The sequence below is a fragment of the Macaca thibetana genome, chromosome 9 (genome assembly GCF_024542745.1).
Source record: "Macaca thibetana thibetana isolate TM-01 chromosome 9, ASM2454274v1, whole genome shotgun sequence".
NCBI lineage: Eukaryota > Metazoa > Chordata > Mammalia > Primates > Cercopithecidae > Macaca > Macaca thibetana.
The window spans coordinates 89829247-89841442 of record NC_065586.1 but is presented as its reverse complement, the minus strand read 5'-3'; the positions used below and the strand labels follow the sequence as shown (position 1 = coordinate 89841442).

At 41.5% G+C, this 12196-nt stretch overlaps 1 protein-coding gene across 3 annotated transcripts in view; it reads right to left on the bottom strand.

The window, feature by feature from the left end:
- Positions 1-12196, bottom strand: part of PLCE1 (phospholipase C epsilon 1) — a 344763-nt gene that overhangs the window by 332059 nt on the left and 508 nt on the right. The gene's annotated exons all lie outside the window — the stretch shown is intronic.

The following is a 12196-nucleotide window of genomic DNA, read 5'->3' as shown; positions in this document are numbered from 1 at the left end:
AGAACAAGGTTCTGACTACAGATCTGTTTCCAAGGAAACCTAGAGCTTAGTACTAAAGAAAGTAAATTAAAAAAAAAAAAAAAGGTATCGTTGCATGTTTTTGACACCGTCTCATTTATACCTTACAACAATCCCCTTGTAGGAGGTATCGTTACCCCAAATTTTAGAGTCTTTGAAACTGAGGCTGAGAATGGCTAGGTAAACATGTGAAAAAGTCTCACAGTTATTAAATGGTAGACTTGTCATTTGAACTTGTCTGTTGATTCCATAGCTCACGGTTTTTCCACCACACAGTAGAAACCTTTGCTGGATCCTTACCTTCTAAAAGATAAAGCACATGTCTCTTAATCTGCACTGAACGTCTTTCACATTCTAGCTCCAAACTTGTCTTCATAACAATAGATTACACTACATGTCAAACACAGTAATAAGTTTTACATGCTCTATTTCATTTAATCCTCACCACAACCCCATGAAGTAAGCGCTGTGATTACGTCCATTTTACAGATTCAGAAACTGAGGCATAGAGAGATTAAAAATAGCTTAATCTGTAAATCAGAAATTATCTAAAAATAATTTCTTAAGAATAGCTTCATCAAGGTCCACCCAGTTAGAAAACAGCAAAGCTGGATCAAACCTGGGTATGCCTGATTCGAGAGATATTTAGGAGTCAGAATGGACAGGAATTCCCATTTGTTCAATCTATCAGCATGTACTTCTTGAGACCTTTATCACATGTTCAATATTGTGTGAGGGCTGGAGATAATAGAAATGAACAACCAGCAAAAGTCCCTGGCCTTGGCTTCATAGGGCACACACTCTATTGGGAAAGACAAACATTAGAAGGGAAGGCAGCAGCGTGTCATGACTGGGAAGGTGAGGCCTTCAGTGCTAAGAAACCACAGACTCAATCAGGTGAGAGTTTTGGTCTCAGCAAGTGGTTTGATTAAGGTTCTATTCACGATGGGAGATCACAGGAGAAATGGGTTTAGGAAAAGACGCATTCAGTTTGGGACATGAGTTTTGGGGAGATGCTACCCAGCCAACCCGATATGCAGCTTTGGAGCTCAGAAGTGAGAAGTAGGCTGTGGAGAGGCGTGGAATCATTGGTGTAGAGGTGCAACTGCACTCACAGAGGTGGATGTCCTTACCAGACATTTCTTGGTAAAGATGCTGAGAAGTTCAGGTATTTGCGCCATGTCTTTCTAACTAACTGAAACATCTTTGATGGCAAATCCTAGATATAGAACAAGGAATGCAGTAAACATTCCATTTACAGAACAAACAAAAGTCCTTCATTTCAAAACGAGTAACAAAGCCATAAATCAATAGTAGAGCATTTATGTGAACTAGTTACTCCAGATTAACCTGAATGGCTTCCTCAATACAAGAGTAACCAATGTCCTGGGCATCCTCCCAAGTTTTTGCTGAGTCTTCCCACTGAATAGAACTGGTCACAAGGTGAGCATTTGCTGCCTCTCCTTGTACATTCTAGTCTGATTCCTTGCAATGTGCTAATTCTTCAAATTAAAAATAAATTTCTTCAAAAAGGAAGGAATGAGGATGGAAATGTTTAGCAAAAGAAAACACCAGGTAACAGCAACAAAAGCCTCTTTCCCATGAGTGAAGTTACAGAGTTTTAACTAAGCCCCTTTAACAAAACATTGTCAAAATTTACAACTTACAAATGATTCCTCACTTATAATTCTTTGTTCTATCCTTCCATAAATAAATAAATGTCTGAAACCCTGAGAAACAGAGAGTGAGCAATATCGTGTTTCACAAATGTCAGAAAGTGTCAGGTCCTCACCTGCATGGTCATCTGGCTCAGGTAAACTCAGGTGGGCAGTTGCTATGGGGACCTTGCTCACTATTGCCCCCACCAGCCAGCATAGTGCCTAACACAGAAAAGTGACTCCAAATAACTGCTGAATGGATCAGTGATGAACGGATGAGAAAAGATGGTTGAAAAAAAGTCCAAAATTGTGGGCAAAAAGGAGACAAGGATGAGGGGTAACACATAAGTAACAAGAATGTGAAGAAGGCAACCAACCACCTTCTTACATCTTGGGCTCAGATTCTCCTCACTTTCTCCATAAAGACACCCACACAGTAGCTAAATCTTTGGGTCAGTTTCTGAGTCACATAGGTGCTGTCAAATGCAAACTTAAAGTATTTGACATTTACGTTTTATACCTGCTTTCTATTTTCCTTTCTATTTGCCTTAGGAACACTTTCTCCCCCCTTAGCTTTCACCTAAACTAAAACTTGACATTGAATTAGACTATTACTAGATTCTAAGGTCATGATTTGGATCAAGCTTCATCTTGCAGGTTTGCTGCTCTGCTATTTAATGTTTTACTCCAGAAAAGGAAGTCCACACTGCGTGTCCAGAATCCTTAAGGATGGTGTCTATCCATCTGATGGTAGAGTTCCAATTCTGCCTGTCTTGAGAGGAACACAAAGAAATGAGAGCATCCTTGCTTACAATTTTTTTTTTTTTTTTCAGATGGAGTCTCACTTTGTCGCCCAGGCTGGAGTACAGTGATACAATCTCGGCTCACTGCAACCTCCGCCTCCTGGCTTCAAGCAATTTCCTGCCTCAGCCTCCCAAGTAGCTGGGATTACAGGCGCCCACCACCATGCCCGGCTAACTTTTGTATTGTTAGTAGAGACGGGGTTTCACCACCTTGGTCAGGCTGGTCTTGAACTCCTGACCTTGTGATCCACTTGCCTCAGCCTCCCAAAGTGCTGGGATTACAGGCATGAGTCACCGTGCCCAGCTTATAATTTTTTTAAAAAGGCACTTCATTTTCATCTCACAGAAAGGCCATTTTAGAGGCTACCCTTGATTTAACACCAAAACTTCTTAGAAGAGCACAAGCCCCAATTACCCAATCCATGGTGCACACTTCATTCTCCTTATACTCGCCCACATAAACAGTGTCCCTAGCTCCTTACCACATCTGAAGCTGCACCTGTCACTCTTAGGAAAGCACACGGGGTCTCCAGGAATTCAATCTATGCACACTCAGGAGCAGCAAGCTAATTTTAATTCTTGCCTTTGATGACCATGGCTAAAGTAGAGCTAATTTTTTAAGTTCAAAGTAAAATCTAAGTGGCTTCTAGATTAATATCTCTATTTTAGAGATACAACTGATTAACAAACAGACAATGAACTGCCACAGCAGGATTGCAAACATGGTTTAATGATGGGAAATTTGTGAACCTGATAGAACACATCAGTAGGTCAAATGCGAAAAAGCATAAAATCATCTCAAAGATTACCTTTTTGGCATTTGATAAAGTTCAACTCCCTTTCATCTTTTGCTTAAACCCAGGAATACAAAACTACTTCTTCAAAGTAATTTAAACTATTTTAAACCAAAAGCCAACATTATGCCTTCTAGAAAGTATGAAAAGCATTTCCATTAAAATCAGGAATAAAACAAAACAGTCTATTATCCTCACTCAGTTATTAATGTTCTGGAATTTCTGATTTAAAAGAGAAGTAATCATTATTTGTGGGTAATACAATTCCTTACCTAAAGAGTGCAGGAGAATCTACTAAAAAGTTAAGTTGATTAAATAAAAAAATATAAAACCTTTAGAAAACAATGAGTAAGACATAGAACTTCTCCACTATGGACCACTGACCCCATTCATTTCAGAACGGGTATTCCTCGAGTGGTCATCTGCAAGATTTGTGCTCAAATAAACTCTATACTTAATCATATTTTCTGAATCTCATTACTTAAAGTTGACAATCTTCATGATAGAATGTTAAGCAAGGAATCTAGGATCCAAAATTGGGTATGATGTATTTACCATGTGATCCCAATTTTATTCAAAAAAACAAAAGTCCCTGTTCTACCGCTCCCCAGCTAGGTAGCTTAGGACAAATCCATCAGTCTCTTAGGAGACAGGTTCCTTCAACTCCTCCAAAAGCAAGAGGGCCAAAATTGGACCCTTCTCCTTTCTTCCCCTCAATTTTAAGTATTGGATAACAGCACATAACCAAAAATTAATAAACAAATATAAACAGAAGTATGTCTGTATTAATAATTTAAGATAAAATATAGAATTTTAGTTGTTAAAGCAAACTTAGGTTTTGGATTAAAGATTTTTTTAAAAACGAGTATCTCCTAAATAGGTGATATATTTTATATCTGACCACTTAGACAGTGATAGTTCATTAGAAATACATAGCATGGCGAGAAATGAGCACACTCTCCTAACTTCTCTGACTAATTTGATCTAGGCTTGCCTGCCTGCAACAGGAACACCCTCCACCTGTTGTCAGCCATCCCATGACTTGGCATTAGAGACACCCGGACCATTCTCAGCCAGCAAAAGGCAGTCAAAAGCCTAGATCCAAGAGTGTCACAAGAGAGCATGCAAGGTTGTCTGATGTCTGTGTTGCACTGACGGTGCAGGAAATTGATTTTTGGAGTTCTTTTTGCAAACTTATATAGCTTCTACGCATAGCTCAACAGTTCCTGCCTTCTTCTCTTAGATTCAAATAATAATTGAGCATGTTTTTTTCACAACTACCTCTAGATTTACCAATCCCTACCACTGTAAATTTTAAAACAGTGCCCAAGCCATGATGAAAGAAAAACCTCAAGCACAGTAAGCCAAACTGGGTTAGAAGCAAATTAGCCTGCTGAGTAGTAGAGAAGTGAATCCACTCAGACCCCGGCCGGCAGTTACCCAAACTTCTCAAGCTCTGCTCTGTCATCCAAATTCACTCTGCCTTTGTAGAGGGAAAAGGAATACAATTTCATGCCCAGAGTATTTAGCTTTTGTGAATTTTATCCACTTTTCTGAGATTGACAAAACAGGCTACTAGAGAGGGCTTAAGTTCTTCCAGGGAAACATTTCATATGTGAAAAACATGCTCAATCAATGAAATCTGAGTTTGTGTTATTAATAACAACAAATGAATCGAAACTTTCTTTAGAAATGACAGTAACTTGAAACAACTCCTGTGATATCCAAATTAAGCCATGTTATGTGATATTTTAATCCCAGATTTGTATAGCATGTACTTCGTCACGTTTTTTTCCCAAATGATTTTTTTCCATTCTCCAGATTTTCCATAGTCAGTAATATTATATAGTTTAAACCTAAAGTGAAGTCATCAAAACAGAGTCTCTCCTTATATCTGCCTCTTCCTTAATTCTGAATATAGCAGCCTTACTGTTTTATTATTATTATGTGGCTAGTCCTATAAAGCAATGAAAATACACAAATGCTAGCTGAGTTTTGTTATAGCTCTGAACTTGTGTGCACCCATCATCAGCCCCTCTAAAGGACACCTTTCATTATTTTTACAAATGGAGCACACTTCCTGGAGGTTACCATACAACCACACAGCCAGCAGTGATGCCACTACTAAGAAGAGATAAGAGGTTTTGGGCAAACATCACTGATGACACTGGCCAGTACTGTTTGACTAACAGCCCTGTCAAGATTAGGCACCCTATCTATGTTTTGTTTTATTTTCCCCAGATATCTTCTTCCTCCCCCATTCAAGCAAGTAGCCCTGTACTCACTGCTTCAGAGGAGGGATATGGGGGGCTGGGAGCAGACCTGTGAGCCTTTTTGGCTTTTGTTTTAAAAACTTAAACCCTAAGAGCACAGAGGAAAGGGTTAAAGGGCATTAAATCTGTATCATAGACCCAATATTGAGCAGAAATAGGGAGGAGACTGGAGCTTTACTCTGACCCTTGCCCCTATTCCAACTCCTACTGGCTGGTAGTCAGGGGAGAAAAGACAAAACGTCTTGTAACTCCCGAAAGCAGAAGGAACCTCGCTTCCTGGCAGAAGGCAATGAGACCTCAGAGACTTCAGGGCGCTGTGGCTGCTGCACCCATGAGAGGCAGCTCAGTGGCACTGTATATGAAATCACCCACAGACAAGGACAGTGGCTATTTCAGTGGCAGCCAGGGAGAGAGGAAGTAAGACCTGCTGCTGCAACACCACTCAGAGAGCAGTAGAAGGGAACCCCATGAAGATAGGAGGCTAAATTCTTTTCCTGCCATTCAACTGGGAGACTCAGTAGCAACAATAAAAATTATCAAAGAAGCTAATATTTGTTAGAATTCTTATTCTAGACCATGTACAGTTCTAAGCCTCCGACATGAGTTATTTCATTTAATTCTTACAAAACCTATTTGGTAGGTACTACTGTAACCCCTCTATAATGTAAATGAGGATGATTAAGCCCAAATAGGCCAAGTATCTTGCACAAGGTCATGAAGATTATGAGTGGTAGAGGCAGGATATAAATGAACCTAAGCAACCTGACTCCAGATCCCAAACTTATAAAATGAAATGAGGGAAAATACAGAGTTATATTTCTTGTACATCCAAGTCTATAGCAAGTCTATTTAGTTCTTCTCAAACTTGTCTCTTTATGTAACAATAGAGCCCCTGTTTCACGCAAAATCTAAAACAGAGCACCAGTATATAAGACAAATAAGAGCAGGACTACTCGGTAGAAGCCGAAGTAAACGACTGAGATCTTCATTCCCCAGCATCTCCCTCACCCTGCAGAGGCCCCAAACACTCCTGGAACACAGTTTGAAAACCCCTGCTCCAAACCAATATCACTCTGAATTATGTGCTTGAGAGACAAAAGCAGCCCAGCTAGAACACTAACAACAGCCAGCATAATCAAAGGAAAAAGGCAAAATAATCCCTCACTGGCAGTCACAGAGGGCCATTCCAATCTGGGCGCTGACACTAACCAGCTCAAGTCTGAGCACTGGAGGGCCCAGAGGTGGTGGAATTCCAGGCTGGAGCAGAGAGTCAGGAATGAGGCAAATCCAATAAACAGGCAGAGGCGGGAAGCAGAGCCAACAGGGCGCCGGGGCCAGCGGTCTGTGGTGAGCAAGGCGGCTGTAGGAACAGAGGTGGGAGCGAGAGGGAGGCCAGCCCAGGAACCGCTCCCACAGCTTCAGGCTGTCCAGATGCAGTCTAGGAGATGGCAACAGTGAAAACTTACGAGTATTTCAATAACCAGTGTTCTGGGGAAGAAACAAACAACTACATTGCCCTCTTTCTCTCCAATTCCAACATTGCATTTTCCCCACGAACAGTCACGTACCGTTCCGTGGCTGATAGCGTCAGACTCAACAGCCAGAAATGCCTGCCTTTGGGAGTAGTTTGGGTGACAGTTAAGAGTGCCAGAATGCTTGGACTCACATCCCAGATCTGCTGCATACTAGCTGTGTGACATTGGGCAAGTTAGTTAACCTCTCAGTGCCTCAGTTTCCTCATCTGTGACATGCAGATAACAAAAGTACCTACCTCAGAAAGTGATTGTGGGGATTAAACAAGTTAGTACCTATAAAGTGCTTAGAACAATACCTAGTACAAAGCTCTCACTAAATGCTAGCTATTATCATTCTCTGATTTTTATAGCTTTCTTCTCACTCCGACTGCTTCCTCTTTATTCTTCTATGCTGTATTAGTTTCCTACAGCTGCTGTGACAAGTGACCACAAACTTAGTAGTTTAAATAATAGCAATGTGCTACCCTACAGTTCTGGAGGTCAGAAGTCTAAAATGGGTTAGTAGGGCTACATTCCTTCCAGAGGCTCTAGGAAAGAACTCATTTTCTCTCCTTTTCCAGCTTCTAGAGGCTTGGCTCATGACCCCTTCCTCACGTCACTCCTGTCTCCCTCTTCTAAGTATACTCGAGATTAGTCAGAGCCCACCCAGATCATCCGGGATCATCTCAAGAGCTTTAATTTAATCACATCTGTAAAAGTCCCTTTTGTCATGTAAAGTAACATATTCACAGGTTCCAGGCATTCAGACTTGGACATCTTTGGGAGATCATGATCTAGCCTACCATCTACACCTCCCCAAAGCCTAACATTGCAGACTGGAAAGACCTGAGGAGCCCTGGGGGAAGAAACATTATTTTTTTAATGTTAGTTAGCTAATATTAGTAGCTAATTTTGAGCACTCAGGAGGTGTCTGTCTCCATGCAAAGTGTTTTAGGTGAACTATCTCACTGTGGCCTCAAAGCAACCCTGTACAATTACTATTGCTATTTTACGCAAAGGTCAGTTGCTCCTCCAAGGTTGTACTATGTAAACCCCAGGGAAATTTGATTCTAGAGAATCTTGAATTTGACAAATAGAGTGTCCAGGCTCCATACCTTAAGCCATGATAACTGGATTCGGGGAGTTGGGTGGGGAAAGATCATTAAGGGCCTCAGAGATTGTGCCACAAGAGGCACACATGCCCCTGGCTGCAAAGAGACAGGGGGTCCTGCAGAGGCCATGCTAAACTACACACAAAAGGTCAAATGTCTAGAACATCTCCTCCTACTCAAAGGAGAAACCTTGGGGTTACTCAATAATTTCTTCAAAGGCAGGTTTGGACTAAAAATCTAAGAAGAGATCACTGGGGCTTCCCATTACTTGGGGAGGGGAAATGAAAAGTCCATTCTTGCCCCCAGACCAGCCTTGCAGTTCCAGTCAAACTCCCACAAGAAAAGAGGAATTCACAGTTTCCCTAGAAAGACTTCCGACTGAGTCAGATTGATGCAGACCCTCTGAAAACATGCCAGGAAGGCTTACAATCCTGGTAGTCCACCAAATGGCCCCCACCTGTAACAGTTGATCTACACTAGGACCAAACTGCCGGCCACCCTCCACGCCACAACAGTTATGAATATGTAAGTCCCCACGTGCCAAAGATTTCAACAGGAGCCCAGTGGTTTCACCAGCACCCACCTCTTTTCCTACCAGTTCTTACACAGTGAATGCTCAAAAGCAAGTGTGGCTGACACAGGGTGGAAAGGGGCAAGCTAAACAATTGCTAAGCACATCTATTACGGTGGTTGAACCATCCACAGCATTTCAAAACCTCAACTGCTAAACAATTTAGCCAGATCACTATGTGAAACTTTCTAATGAGCTGAGTTAAAGCTATTAGGTTTCACCTAGCCAAAAAACAAAAAACAAACAAACAAAAAAAGACGGTTATTTGTTTTGGGTCATGAACCCAGAGGTTAATGTAGGCTAGCACAGTGGTCAAGAGAACAGACTCTGGAGACAGCCCGCTTTGAGTGGTTCCTGACACTAGCACTTCCTTGCTGTGACTTTACACAAGTCACTTGACCTTTCGTCGCTTCAGTTTTCCCATCTTCAAAATGGGCATAATCATGGAAGTCCACACTCCCTAATCCAAATTCTGAGCAGCCAGCCAACTGTGATTCAGCAGCTTTATGGATTTTGTAACGGTAAAAGTGCATATGCCATATATTACATAACACCTCCAATGGTATCTGCAGCAAATAAAACATGCCCATAATTTCTGAAGTAAAAATGTACATGTAGTTCTCACCAAGTGAGAAAAATAAAGACTGTCATAACCTCACATCAGTTCAGACCAAGTTTTGTAGCCAAATTTATGAAAACCACAGTTTTCAGAGCTTTTTTGATTTTGGAAATACAGGTAAGGGATAAGATCTCTCACACTGACTGCCTAATATATAAAAATTAAATGAGTTAATTGATAAAAGTGCTTGGAGTGGTGCCTGGCATGTAGTAGGCACCATAGTGTTACCAACAACCACTTCTATTATTTTCATGTAAAATTTGGAAGCTTTAAAGTTATGACTAAATTTCATTTGGAAACCAGTACACTTTGGAGATTAATAGGTATTACCCCTTTGAAACAATCCTCTAGGGAAGGATTTTCTGAGATGGTGAAAATGTTCTATATCTGCACTGTCCAATACAGTAGCCACTAGCTGCATGTAGCTTTCAAGCACTTGAAATATGGCTGGTTAATTTCATTTAACTAATTTCAATTCAAATGTAAATAGCCACATGTGGCTAGTGACTACCATATTGGACAATGCAGCCTCCGAGGGCTTGGTTCCCAATCTGGCCCATAAAAATCTATTCAAGCCATAACACAGATGAATTATAGCCTCCGTAAAAACCCTGCATTCTGCATCCAGGGAGCAGAGAGGAACACAAGACGCTAGAAAGAGTTCTGCCCTTCTTTGTAGGCCACATGGTCGGCCTATAACAAAATGCATCTTTGATATCTTCTTCCTCTCTTTCTTCATTCCCTACTCCTCCATCTCCAACTCTCCTCTTTGGGCCTTACATAATTAAATCACATGCTTCCCTAAAACCCCATCAGAACCTTCCAGCCCTCCTCCAGAAGCACCATACTCCCCAATCACCTGTCTTCCCTCCCCTCAACCAAACCCCTACTTGCTCAATGCCACACATCTCAACTGAACGTTGGGAGGAAAGCAACTTCAGCAAACAAATTCACACTCTAAGCTGCTTCTACTGCTTTTGGCTTTTTCTCTGCTTCTGAACCCAGAAGCTCTGTTTTGTTGTTCTTCCACCGCAGAAGTAGTTCCAGCAGAGAGAGAAGGCATTAGGACCATAGCAACTGTCCTGTATAGACACCTGTCAGCCAGGCGTGTGGAACACACACGCACGCGCACACACGTGCAGCACAGCCTCACTCTGTGCAAATCCCTCCTCTTGCCCAGGCATGGGAAACATCCCCTGCTGCCTACTTTAGAAAACTCTTCCACCATACACAGTAGTTTTTCAATCTTCTTTTATTCATTTAGAAAGTTACAGGTAACAAATTGCACATCAAACGATTTTTTTTTTTTTGAGTATACAACAAAAGCCCAGCGAAGAATGTGACTAAGAACGGTTGTAAATAGAAAAAGAAAACCAACTGCCTTCATTGGAATCTAGCTTCTAACCCACTGGAGTATGGAATTTTTAATGACAGGTCAAACTTGGAGCACATCCCAGGAGTTTATGTTACTAAGAGGACTGGAAGAATGTCCCTCCAGTTCAATCTCACCTCTTACCTGGTCCCAAGGCATGAACCAAAGATGATTATTAGACAAGGCTCCCAGGTATAAAAGGAATTTCCCCCATGGGGCTGTAAATAAAGGATAGTGTTAATGGTAAACATTATACATTCCTCTAGCTCCTTTCAATTATATTGTCTCCTTCTCCAAAGTAGATATTTATGTTGTAAAACCAAAATCTTAAGATTTAATACTGGCCCACAATTATCTCTAAAGAGTCTTCTAGGTGCAAGCATTTTGCCATGAAAGCCACAGCAAATACCTTTAGTAGGGAAAATGAGACATCTACATAAATAACTCTCAGAAGGTGGAGAGCAGAAAGGGCCCTGGAGAAAAAATCCTGCAGGAATCAGAGCAGGCGGAGTTTGGCTGTTTCAGGAAAAGCCGCACAACACCAGCAAAACACAGTTTGAAGGATGGTTAGACTTTAGAGTGGTGGATGTGGGAGAAGATGTGCCATCATATGGTTTAGAAGACTACACCATGAGACATTCTTCAGAAAAGTATTCATGAAGACATAGATGCATGCAGTAACCTAGAGATAGTCCACCTCTCTCCTCAATGACAACTGGGCACCTGTACAAGCATCGATGGGGTCACCTGCTTCCACCTCCCAAGTCAGGCTCTCAAAAATTCTCCCTAGGGGGGTCAAGCATTCTTGGCCACAGTAGCGCCCATTCTGTGGCAGTGGCCCTGCCTTACCTCTTCGGGGGTATAAGAAATATGAAAACACACCAATCTTGCAGAGATCTAAAAGACCTACAGGCAAATTTTGCATAATGCAACTGAAATTATGACCTTCGTGCAAATAACTTTTCGAAGAGTGAAAAGTTTTAAGTGAATCCTACTTAACATGTATTCAGGGAACTCACTATTTAAAATGACACTGATTAATCACTAAATGAGTCTTACACTGAATAATTGGTTAAGTCGGCTGAACCAAGTGTCTCATGGCTTCAATACAAAGCAAGGGGGCGAAAGCTCCCACAAATTTACGCTGTGCACCTAACATTCGCCACGACAGAAGACTTCTTGCTCTAGTGTTATTTATTACTGTGGCATTAAAGGACTTGAAGGAAAAGCTAGCTATTCTTCTAGTTACCAGTTAGAGCGGGACCAGGTCCAATATTGTATTTTCTAGGACTTGATGTACACAAATCTCTCCAGGAACAATCTCTTGAGAACTTTCCTTGAAATACTGCTGCTAAGCACTGCCACAAAAAGAGCTTATGATTTTCTTTGCACTGGCCCCTCCACACCGCACTCACAACACGGAGGGGTGACCTGAGGCAGACGTCTGGAGTGAAGGTACTGG